This window comes from Saccopteryx leptura, chromosome 12, assembly GCF_036850995.1.
Source record: "Saccopteryx leptura isolate mSacLep1 chromosome 12, mSacLep1_pri_phased_curated, whole genome shotgun sequence".
NCBI lineage: Eukaryota > Metazoa > Chordata > Mammalia > Chiroptera > Emballonuridae > Saccopteryx > Saccopteryx leptura.
In genome coordinates this window covers 26,132,565-26,144,832 of record NC_089514.1, presented here as the reverse complement: position 1 = coordinate 26,144,832, position 12,268 = coordinate 26,132,565, and positions in this window count along the sequence as shown.

The following is a 12,268-nucleotide window of genomic DNA, read 5'->3' as shown; positions in this document are numbered from 1 at the left end:
ATTTTATTCTCGTAGAGTAAGATATGCTTACATCTTATACACCATGCCTTACAATGCAATAGAAAAAACCCAGAGTGATGCAGAATTTACAATTTGACAATGAAAAATCAAGCTCAGTGTAAGACAAAGATATGGCACATTGAGAAAAAAGCCAATAAATTAGCTCCATCCAGTGTGCTACCCTGTGGGGACAGCACACATCACTACCAATTTTTTTTTCAAGCTGCTAGTACATGTCTGTAACTGAAGATAGGATGAAAACCTTTCTAATTAATTGCTACCAGCAGATCTGCTACTTCTAAAAGTTTTTTCCTTGAGATACAGATGCTAACCTATTTTAGCATATGACAATTGTATCCTTTTTCACTTTATAAAGAAAACAACTTTTCTTTCATTGGCTAATCTGTGGCACAGAAATTGTTGCAGTAGAACCCAGATGATGATACAAGAAAAAAAAAAAGGTATTTAATTTTTTTTTCTTTCTAAGTTAAATAATGGGTTGAGAGCTGCCAAGTTTTGGCTAAAAATAGCTCACCATCCAATTTTGCTGTTCTACACTGAAAAGAGATGAACATAGTAAGCAGCTAAGCTGGGATGTGAGCATTCAATGTGAGATGGTTGAGAGTGTGTCTTTAATGAATAGTGGTGGAAACCTCATTTTATACCTGTTTGCATGTTCTGTAGTTACTTTTTAGTCCAAAATAAAAAATAGGAATATAATATTGACTTAAGAGCAACACTATCAGCCTGACCAGGTTGTGACGCAGTAGATAGAGTGTCAGACTGGGAAGCAGCGGACCCAGGTTCGAAACCCTGAGATCTCTGGCTTGAATGAAGGCTCATCGGGTTTGAGCACGGGCTCACCAGCTTGAGTGTGGGGTCACTGGCTTGAGCGTGGGATCATAGACATGACTCCATGGTTACTGGCTTGAGCCCAACGTCAGTGGCTTGAGCCCAAGGTCAGTGGCTTAAGCAAGGGGTCACTTGCTCTGCTATATCCCTCCCCATTCAGGGCATACATGAGAAAGCAATCAATGAACAACTAAAGAGCCGCAACAAAGCCTTGATGCTCCTCATCTCTCTCCCTTTCTGTCTGTCTGTCCCTATCTGTCCCTCTCTCTGACTCTCTGTCTCTGTCAAAAAAAAAAAAAAAAAAGGCAACACCATCAAACTTATGCAAGCCAAATATCTAGGTCTAAGCCCTTCCCATCATGACCCAGATGTAGTTACAGATAGGTTTATAGTATCTACTTATTTGATCGCAGTTCTTTTTTTTTTTTTGGATTTTTTCTGAAGCTGGAAATGGGGAGAGACAGACAGACTCCCGCATGCGCCGGACCGGGATCCACCCAGCACGCCCACCAGGGGCGACACTCTGCCCCTCCAGGGCGTCGCTCTGCGAGACCAGAGCCACTCCAGCGCTTGGGGCAGAGGCCAAGGAGCCATCCCCAGCGCCCGGGCCATCCCTGCTCCAATGGAGCCCTGGCTGCAGGAGGGGAAGAGAGAGACAGAGAGGAAGGAGGGGGGGGGTGGAGAAGCAAATGGGTGCTTCTCCTATGTGCCCCGGCCGGGAATCGAACCCGGGTTCCCTGCACGCCAGGCAGAGGCTCTACCGCTGAGCCAACCGGCCAGGGCTTGATCGCAGTTCTTATGTGATCTCTACTATGTCCCAAATCAAATCTTTGATTGAAATTCACCCATTTATTCAACCAATGGGAAAACATGTACTGAGTCCCTACTATGTGCCAAGCACTATGTTAAGCTCTAGAGATACAGTGACTTATACATCATGTATCACTCACTGCGCCTTCATGTATACGTGATAATGAGCTTGAAACTGTATATGCTAATCAAACTGCCATGTTCCTCGACTATAGGACAGCATAATACATATGATCAGCATTGTGTAGACAAATGTAAAATATTAGCTGAAGAAAGAACATAGGATCAAGAGAAAAGCCTATTAAGATATTAATACCCAAGATACTCTGTTGGTGTGTAAATAAGTAACAGTGGGCATTATCCTCACCGCAATCGATATATTGCAGAATAAATTCCTCCAGACTGGCAGCCCACACAGTGTATAATGTACAGAAACTTCACGCTCTCTGTGTCGTCGCTACGGATGTTTGAATCCTGCTGTGTTCACATTCTGGACTACTGAGATGACTGCGCTTTCTTGGCAGCTGAAAGGGAAGCTTGCTCTGGTTTCCCCTGTAAGAAGCAAGGGGCAAACCCTATAATCCATCTTAATTTCACCCCATGTGACTTAACAGGTAGTGTTGGTGGGGGCAGGAAACACCACTGATAATGGCTTGTGTGAAGAAAACACACAACAAATCAAACAAAAAAAATAATATTGGCTCAATGAGTTTAACTAGCAAGAGATTTCTCTTTAGTAAAAGAGAACACAGACCCAGACCTTATCATATTTCAATAGCTCATGATGCATATGTGCAAGCTATTAACGGTTTATGTATTCTTAGAAAAAAATAGATTTCATGAAAAAAAGAATAAGCGGAGATTTTTAAATGGGTACTGTATTGTTTTTTTGTTTGTTTGTTTGTTTGTTTTTTATAGAGACAGAGAAAGAGTCAAATAGGGACAGACAGGAATGCAGAGAGATGAGAAGCATCTATCATTAGTTTTTCACTGCAACACCTTAGTTGTTCATTGATTGCTTTCTCATATGTGCCTTGACCGTGGGCCTTCAGCAGACGGAATAACCCCTTGCTCAAGCCAGCGACCTTGGGTCTAAACTGGTAAGCTTTGCTCAAACCAGATGAGCCCGGGCTCACGCTGGCAACCTCAGGGTCTCGAACCTGGGTCCTCGGCATCCCAGTCCAACACTCTATCCACTGCCTGGTCAGCTAAATGGGTACTATATTGTTGGTGTCAACACAGATGGTATCTTTTTTTAGTTAACAGAAGCACTAATGTATTTCATTATTGCAGATCATACAAGTACAATGGAGCAAGAAGGCTAGTCTATTTTTAATAGGTATTTTTTAAATATAGTCTCATAAAATTCCTGCATGTGTCTATGCTTATTCCTGACATAGTTAGTACTATTTCCTTAGCTCTCCATGCAACTAAAAGAGCTCTCACATTATGATGCTTCATGCAAGACTGTAAGCCACCATATTCTTCAGTCTTTAAAAAGAAGAGTCTTAACCACATAATAAATAAACTTAATGCTTACCTCTAAGCAATAAGTAATTCAAATAAAATCATAAGTATTGGCTTTACAACATGTTTTTCCTCTCTAAATTATGACATTTGAAACATTTCCTTAAATGGCTTTCATTTTTATTGCACTGCAAAAGTGATATCATATTCTTTGTACGCACTTCATTATCTCATTTGATTGGGTTTTAATTCCTACAACATACAGCCAAGGCTGATGTGCCTTTTGCAATTTGAAACAGTGGTTGCATGCTGAGAATAATTAGCTTCACTAAGGCAGAACAAATGATTTCTTTGCAAAACACCAAGTCTGTGTTTCAACAAAGATAATTGCAAAATGCCCAAGTTATCTTGGGTGTTCTGATATAGTTGGTTACTTTGAGTTTAATTAACATTTTTTGTAATCTTAATTCCCTAACAACTATAGTGACCCAAAGATTATCATAATGTTGCTTTTGAAATTGGTTCATTTGATATGTCAGTTTTCATTAGAATATTTATTGTACATAGATAAGTTATCAAATATGATTTGTTTATAATCATAATTTAAACAGAACAATTTTATTGTTGCCTGTAGTGACCAGAATGGTAGTGGGATATACCTTCCTTCTCAATCAATCCTGAAAATTTGAAGCTCATGTATTAATCCAATAGGAGAATATTTATAAGAAGCCAGATTGGTAGAGTTTTCTACATTTATTTTTAGTAAGATAATACAAATATAGTAATTAAATCCCACAAATCAATTTGTACTAAAAAAAAGTCATTTAGTAATAGCAACAACAGAGAAATGATTATAATTCCTTATAATTAAGGGGCTAACCTTCTTTAAAATAGTAAAATCTGCACTAAAAGGCTCATATAATTGTTTATATTCTTTAGTTAAGGTTCTTGTTGAGTTCATGATTATTGCAGCACCTTGAGTGGAAGCATTAATCATAGTTCTTGGTGCAGCAAAAAGGTCATGAAGTGCATACTGCTCTGAAATTAAACCTTATTTTCACATCCCTATATGGCTGCAGGAAGCTTAAGTTGTTGCTGCATTATGCAGAGCCATGTAGCATATTATAGCTTCAGATACGAGTGGTTTGACAAGTCTAATTCTATGTAAGATATCTTCAATTCTTCTGGCCTTGCTACAAACAAATTCATCCTCTAAAATGTGCCTGGGATAATCAGGTAAACACAAGCTTTAAAAATTTTAAATTTTATAGTCTGTATTTACATGTATGGCATCAATGGTAGGTAATGAAACCATCATCAAATTATGCTTCATTCTATACATTTTCAATCCTGAATGTTAACAAGTTCCTGTTACTTATTTGGTTGAGATAGAAGAAATGCTTTTAAAACCTAGGGCATCCTTCTTTACTCATTTTGAAACTAATGAATCACCAAAATGTTTAGCAATGTTTTGGAAAGTGAGTTACCTTCAGAACTGTAACTCTGAGTACAATTTGAAATGCAAACTGACCTTGTGTATAGGTGCTACACATCTCATTGTAAATGTAAATACTAGTCCAGTTAGCAAGTATGAGGAAAGTAATAAGAATTACTTGAAGATTATTGAAACAGTAAAAGAGAAAATTTAATAAAAACAAACTCGAATTCAAAGAGTATGAAATTCAAAAAGTATTCATTTCCCAAAGAATATTGCCTTATCTTTGTTCAACTTTTTATATACTGTATATTTAATGATGTTTGTTTTTTTACAACCCCAAGCATCTATAGAGGTTTCCATGCTAATTTTTTTCAGTAAATGACTTTGAATAGGTTCATGTTATACACTGGAATATTTAAAACATTCATATTTCATAGACACTTATAGACACATACAAAACTAAACTCATTTTCTCCTAATAACAGTTTTCAAGTCAAGTTATTTTCTTTTTTTTTGTTTGGTGAACATGTAACTTTAATGTTGTCTTCTTTCTTAATACATTCCATTTCTGCCTCACATTGGTTAGATCAGGTTCAAAGGTATATTTCTTTCATTCAATAAATGTGAATTCATAAGAGGGGTAAAAAAAGAAAGTGTTCATTGAAATGCTGTTCTATTATAGTAGGAGTTCATTTTTCTTACAAATCAAGTTTAGTTGCCTTAGCAACCCATTCATTTCAAAAGTTCAAAGTCAGTCAAACTGTATTAAGAGAATATAATTGGAAAACTATAGTAAGGGAATATAAATGACAATTTACTAAGAGTATCATGTTGTTACAATAGTCTGATCATTAATTTAGCATGAGTGATACCAGTGGTAAACTACTAAGGTTTCATATAGAAGGTTTATGGCTACTGTTCAGAAGTACTTAAGTGACAATAAAAAGTACTTAAGGGTTCATATGTGGTAACAGAAGATTGATTCGATTGTGTACCAGTAAAACAATTAAGTATAGTAAAAATACTTATTATTTTATCATTTATAAAGTAATAAATATCACCAAGCTATTCGACTAATTTATGTACAAGTTGAGGTATCCTGTGTTTCTACCATTTGAAATTAAATAAACCAATATTTTTAAACCACACCCTTCACACTCCTTGCACTTGACTCATAGAAATAAATTTTTAAATAAAAAAAAGTACAAACAAGTCATACTAACTGAAGAAATAGTCTGATGTGAGGCTGGATGGAAGAGGGAGAGGGGATAGCAAAAAAGCTATCTTTGTCTCGAGATAATGCATGTTCTTTTCTCATCTCCCTAAATTTCTTTAAAACTTGATATAATGAACATATATAGGAGTTAGTATGTAATCTGGAGTTGCATTCTTTTTCTTGTTTCATAGAAGCCAGTACAATGCAAAGATATAGCAATAATAATTAAGATATGAACTCCAAAAGTGCAGGATAATTTCACTAAGAAATATTGATAGCAAATTTTGAAATAAGATATTGGTAAATTGAGTTACTTGATAGAGAAGTAGAATATCACAATAATAGTCATGTCCAGAATGCAAGGGTGGTGAAAGATTGAAATTTATATTATATTATTCTCCCATATTCATAGTGAGAAAGAGAAATTTTGTGATAATCATAATATTCTAAAACCAAATTTGATAAAATGCCTTAGAAAAACAAAAAATAGATTGGTATTTTCATAATGATAAAAGATGCATGTATCACAGGTAATTACCTATACACTCCTTAAAACACTTAACTATATCCTCACAAAATTAGTGAACATTATACAATGTTATTACTGCCATAGAAGTTTTCTGGCCCTGGCCGGTTGGCTCAGCAGTAGAGCGTCGGCCTGGCGTGTGGGGTACCCGGGTTTGATTCCCGGCCAGGGCACATAGGAGAAGCGCCCATTTGCTTCTCCACCCACCCCCTTCCTTCCTCTCTGTCTCTCTCTTCCCCTCCCGCAGCCAAGGCTCCATTGGAGCAGAGATGGCCTGGGCGCTGGGGATGGCTCCTTGGCCTCTGCCCCAGGCGCTAGAGTGGCTCTGGTCGCAGCAGAGCGATGCCCCAGAGGGGCAGAGCATCGCTCCCTGGTGGGCAGAGCGTCGCCCCCTGGTGGGCGTGCCAGGTGGATCCCGGTCGGGCGCATGCGGGAGTCTGTCTGTCTCTCCCTGTTTCCAGCTTCAGAAAAAATACAAAAAAAAAAAAAAAGTTTTCTATTATTCTAATAATACAAGAAAATATAATCAGCCAAAATAAAAAATAAAATGAACAGCTACAAGAAAGAAATGAAAATTATTAGTAACTAAAAAGTATAATATTAATATATATCCATACAAAGTTATCATTAATTTTCTAAAAACTAAGAATAATCAGTCATAAAATGTGATTAAAGGAATTTCCATTTATAATTTATAAATGAGGTAAGCGAAAAGAACTTTAGAATTAATAAGAAATGTATAGGACATATGTAAAAAATTTTGGATGATGCCAGCAATGTGGCAGCATAAGAAGACAGAAAAGACAATAATCATACGATTTAACTCATATGTGGAATATAAAACAGAGATCAATAAACAGTCAGATAAAACAAACAAATACTCAGACACAAACAACAGTAGGATGGTTACCAGAGGGAAAGGGGATGAAGGGAGTATGAAGGCAAAGGGCATCAAATACATGGTTATGGAAGGACACTAGACTTTGCAATATACAGATGATGTACTATGGGACTGTACACTCGAAACTCATATAAAGTAAGTAACCAATGTTATCCCAATAAATTTCATTAAAATTTCTTTGAATTTTTCTGGAGCTTTCTTTCTTTCTTTCTTTCTTTCTTTTTTTAAATAAAGTGAAATGTAGGAAGGCAGAGAGACAGATTCCTGCATATGCCCTGACTGGGATCCACCCAGCAAGCCCTCTACCAGAGCGATGCTCTGCCCATCTGGGGCCACTGCTCCGTTGCTTGACAAACAAGCTATTTTAGCACCTGAGGTGAGACGATGGAGCCATCCTCAGCACCAGGAGTCAACTTTGCTCAAACCATTTGAGCCACGGCTGCAGGAGAGGGAGAAAGAGAGAAAAAGGGGAGGGGTAGAGAAGCAGATGGTCATCTCTCCTGTGTGCCCTGACCAGGAATCAAACACAGGACTTCCACACACTAGCCAATGCTCTATTGCTAAGCCTACCAGCCAGGGCTAAGGAAACTTTCCTAAATAATGAAAAAAATATCTATTTAAAATAGATAGGTCATTTTCCCCTAAGTTACTTTATATTTTTATTAATCTACTTTTATATTGTTTTCCTTACATTAAGCCATATGATTAAGTGACAGTAAAAAGCAGACAAATGGATTCTAGCACTTATGTGGAAATATACAGCTGTGGAAACAGTCATCATTATGAAGAGGGAGTCTAGTTCTCCTATACTGCTCACAAAAATTAGGGGATATTTCAAAATGAATATGAAGCAATAAAAAAAGAAGCATTTGGTTTTTTTTCATTAAACAAGAACATCAGAAAGGAAACAAGTCAAAGAAAGTTGTTCAATTATGCAAATGAGATGCAAAACCAACTTTTATTTCATTGGTGAAAATATGAAAAGCTGAAAGTACCGGAGTATCTGTACGTTCCCAGATCCCCTAATTTTTGTGAGCAGTGTAGATAGATATCACTTTAAAAACAAGTTGGCAGTGGCACAACTGGAGATGTACAAAGCTTGGACCAGCAGACAAATCACTGGATAGAAGATGTGAAACAAGGAAAAGTTTATGTGATTAGAATATAATGAAGGGGCATTTCAAATCAGTGAAGAATCAATGGCCAAAATGCTAGCCATTTAGAAGACAATACATCCTCTGTGGAGTGTCCAATTTGATTTTTAGAACTTTATTCTTAAATGCCTACAAATAATAAGTGGAAAGCTGCTGAAACACATGAAATAAACTAAAACATACACGTAATTATTTTTATAAAGAAAGGGAACAAATAAAAAAAAATGGGGGAAGTAAAAAAAGCAATCATAGAGAAAAAAAATAAAATCAGAAAACAGAAATAAGATATGATAAAACAGGAAGAACCAGAGCACAAAAAATAACACTTTGAATTTAAGTATGGGTAGCAAAAACAAAGAACTTACAAAAAGTTTTACTAGGTAAAGATAAGAGAATATTCCAAAAAAGTAGATGCAAAATGAAGATGAAAAACTTAGTTTCTAATTGGCACTTTTTACTAAGTAGTATAGTCCTTAAATCAAAGAAATTGTGAATAGGTGAACAAGGTGTAAGTCTTCAAAAACTCTTGGCCCTGGCCGGTTGGCTCAGCGGTAGAGCGTCGGCCTGGCGTGCGGGGGACCCGGGTTCGAATCCCAGCCAGGGCACACAGGAGAAGCGCCCATCTGCTTCTCCACCCCCCCCCTCCTTCCTCTCTGTCTCTCTCTTCCCCTCCCGCAGCCAAGGCTCCATTGGAGCAAAGATGGCCCCGGGCGCTGGGGATGGCTCCTTGGCCTCTGCCCCAGGCGCTAGAGTGGCTCTGGTCTCGGCAGAGCGACCCCCGGGAGGGGCAGAGCATCGCCCCCTGGTGGGCAGAGCGTCGCCCCTGGTGGGCGTGCTGGGTGGATCCCGGTCGGGCTCATGCGGGAATCTGTCTGACTGTCTCTCCCCGTTTCCAGCTTCAGATAAATACAAAAACAAAAACAAAAAAAAAACCCTCTCAAAATGATAACTGACGAAACCACAGTTTTCTGAATGTTTCTTAGTCATTTTTCTCAGTACAACATGATGTAATATGTATATAAAGAAAATTTCTAAAAAGAGAGAGAATAGAAATTACAGATATAGACACACATATATGAAAATACATGTATGTATAATATTTATATTGTGTATAATTAAGTGGCATATATTCTATAACAAGGCAAGATACTTGTATGAATATGTATGTTCATATCTATAAATTAGTTAATATATTCATTTAAACTAGATGTCTTTGTCATAAATAGTACACCAAATATGCTCCTTAGATAGAATTAGAAAGTATAGATTATGAAATTTCCATTTCTTTAAAACATTTCCCTTTTAAAGGCTTAACTATCTTCAAATAGTGATTCATCTGTTTACATGGACTTCTGTGAGGTTCTCTTATTAGCCAGAGAATTGTGAATAGAAAAGAACTAAAACGGAGGAACTTGATGGTTGATAGGGAGTAGGAGGAGCCACTTCCAAACCCAGAATTATAGGAGATTTCTCATAAAATCAGTGGTGAATGTTCCTGAAAAAGAAAATGTCCAGCCTGGTTTAGGGCCAACTCTATCCTGAATAATGATAATAATAGCTAGTACTGATCATGCTGTCTTAACATTTCATGTTTTTATTTTCTGGAATTTTCTTTAAATTATGAAATTATTGCTTTACTAGAATCCAATTTACTAGAAATTTTGGGAATTTTCTTTTTGACAGAGACAGAGAGAGTCAGAGAGAGGGACAGATAGGGACAGATGGGAAGGGAGAGAGATCAGAAGCATCAATCCTTCGTTGCAGCACCTTAGTTGTTCATTGAAAGCTTTCTCATATGTGCCTTGACCAGGGGTCTACAGCCTGAGCCAGTGACCCCTTGCTCAAGCCAGCGACCATGAGGTCATGTCTATGATCCCACACTTAAGCCAGCAAGCCTGTGCTCAAGCTGGTGAGCCCTCACTCAAGCCAATGACCTCGGGGTTCCGAACCTGGGTCCTCCGCATCCCAGTCCGATGCTCTATCCACTGCACCACTGCCTGGTCAGGCTACAGAATATTTTTTTATCAGCTTGCTCTTCATATATAAACAAAGCTATATAAAATAAAACATACAGTCCATACTCTCCTAACATTTGCATATTTCTGTGAAATTCTGAATAAAATTAAATTTTGCAACAGATGAATTAAAATGAAACTTGGAATACTTAGGGAATAGATTATCTACACTGGATGTTTCATCCTTGAATAATCACGAATGGACAGCATAGGAAGACTGATGACATTTGGGTAAAACATAACCCTCTTATCTCACAAAAATAATACATGTGCATCTAGCATATAAAATAACAGAAAATCGCCAATTTTTAAAAGAACTAACTGGGCATATGACTACTCTTGGCTTAAGAGTTTGAATTTATTTTAATAGTAAAAAATATCTAGGATTGGTCTTTATTAATAGCACCTAGAGTTTGGGTGGTTTGATTTGGAATGCTTATTAAGTCCTGGTAGTGAGGCAATCATACAATACAACTAAAGCCTTTCACATACTCACTTTACCCAGACTTACTAATGTTTAAAGATGATCAGCCATAACAAAATTTCAAAGTTCTTGAACAATAATTTTAATTCCATTAAAAAAAGTTAAAATAAACCTAGTATACATGTAAATATGACATTTTAAGTATATTCCATTGTTGAGTCAATTTAATAGTGAATTATTTGCAAAGTTAGTTGCATACATACACTTATAAATACAAAAACCTCCCCCCACAAAAAATTTCCCAAGGTAATTAAAATAAGAAATTAAAGTTAAAAATAGGATATTTTTAGATAAGAAATAGCTCAGCAAAATACAGTTAATTCTTCATTAAATAGTTTAGACATTTCCTTAAAGATGAATGGAAGAGAGAGTATAGCCTATTAATATTAATATGTAATGATAATTTCATTTAGAACTCAAAGTTTCAAATAGTAATCACCCTGAAAAGTCAATCAGCAGAGAAATATATTAGTGGAAGAGAAATTGCAATCTGGACACGTGAAGTAAATAATTATTAAAAGGAGGTTGAAGAATTTTGTCAGTCTCTTAGAAATTAAAATAAAAACGAACTGAATACACTGATATTTATACATATCTATCTCTACACACATATATGTAGATACACATAAAAACACATATACATAAAGTCTCTTGAATGTGGACTTTGAACACTCTCTACTGGGATCACCTGCGGGCTTTCTCAGGCTGCTGGCTGCTCAAGGGAGAGAGACTAGGGAAACCCACTCGTCCTGATCCAATTTAGATATGCAAATTTTATCTTATGCGCTTGAAAGGAACATTATGGCACTGCATAATTTGCCTTTTCAGTGGTAAGATATAAGTTTTTTCTTTTTTAAATTGAATTTAGTGGGGTTACATTGCTTAATAAAATTATATTAAGTTTCAGGTGTACAATTCTATAATACATCATCTGTGTGTTCAGCACACCAAGTCATGTCTCTTTCCAACTCTATTCATCCCCCTTCGCTCTCCTCACCTCCCCACCTCACTTTCCCTCTGGTGAGATACATTTCTAATCTAACAAACACATCCCTCTATTGGCCACTTGAACACTCACCACATTTTATTCAAGCTATTGTTCCCTTTCACTTTTAAACTATACTTTCATATTCTAAACAATCATATTAGTTTATTAGGAAAAGACCTATTATAGAAGTCAGGCTCCCCACTAAAGAAGGGAAAATCTTAAGTGGTACTTAGTTAGTAACATATGACATACTTTGGAAGGAACAGACACAAAGTCCTTGGAAGAAAAAAAGATAATTACATTTTTCTAAGCCAAATATATTTTTATTGATGTGACTTAATTTTGAAATGAGAACTAAACTTTTCAATTAATATACCTACCTTCACAGAAAGATATTATGCTCAGCAAAGTTTTTAT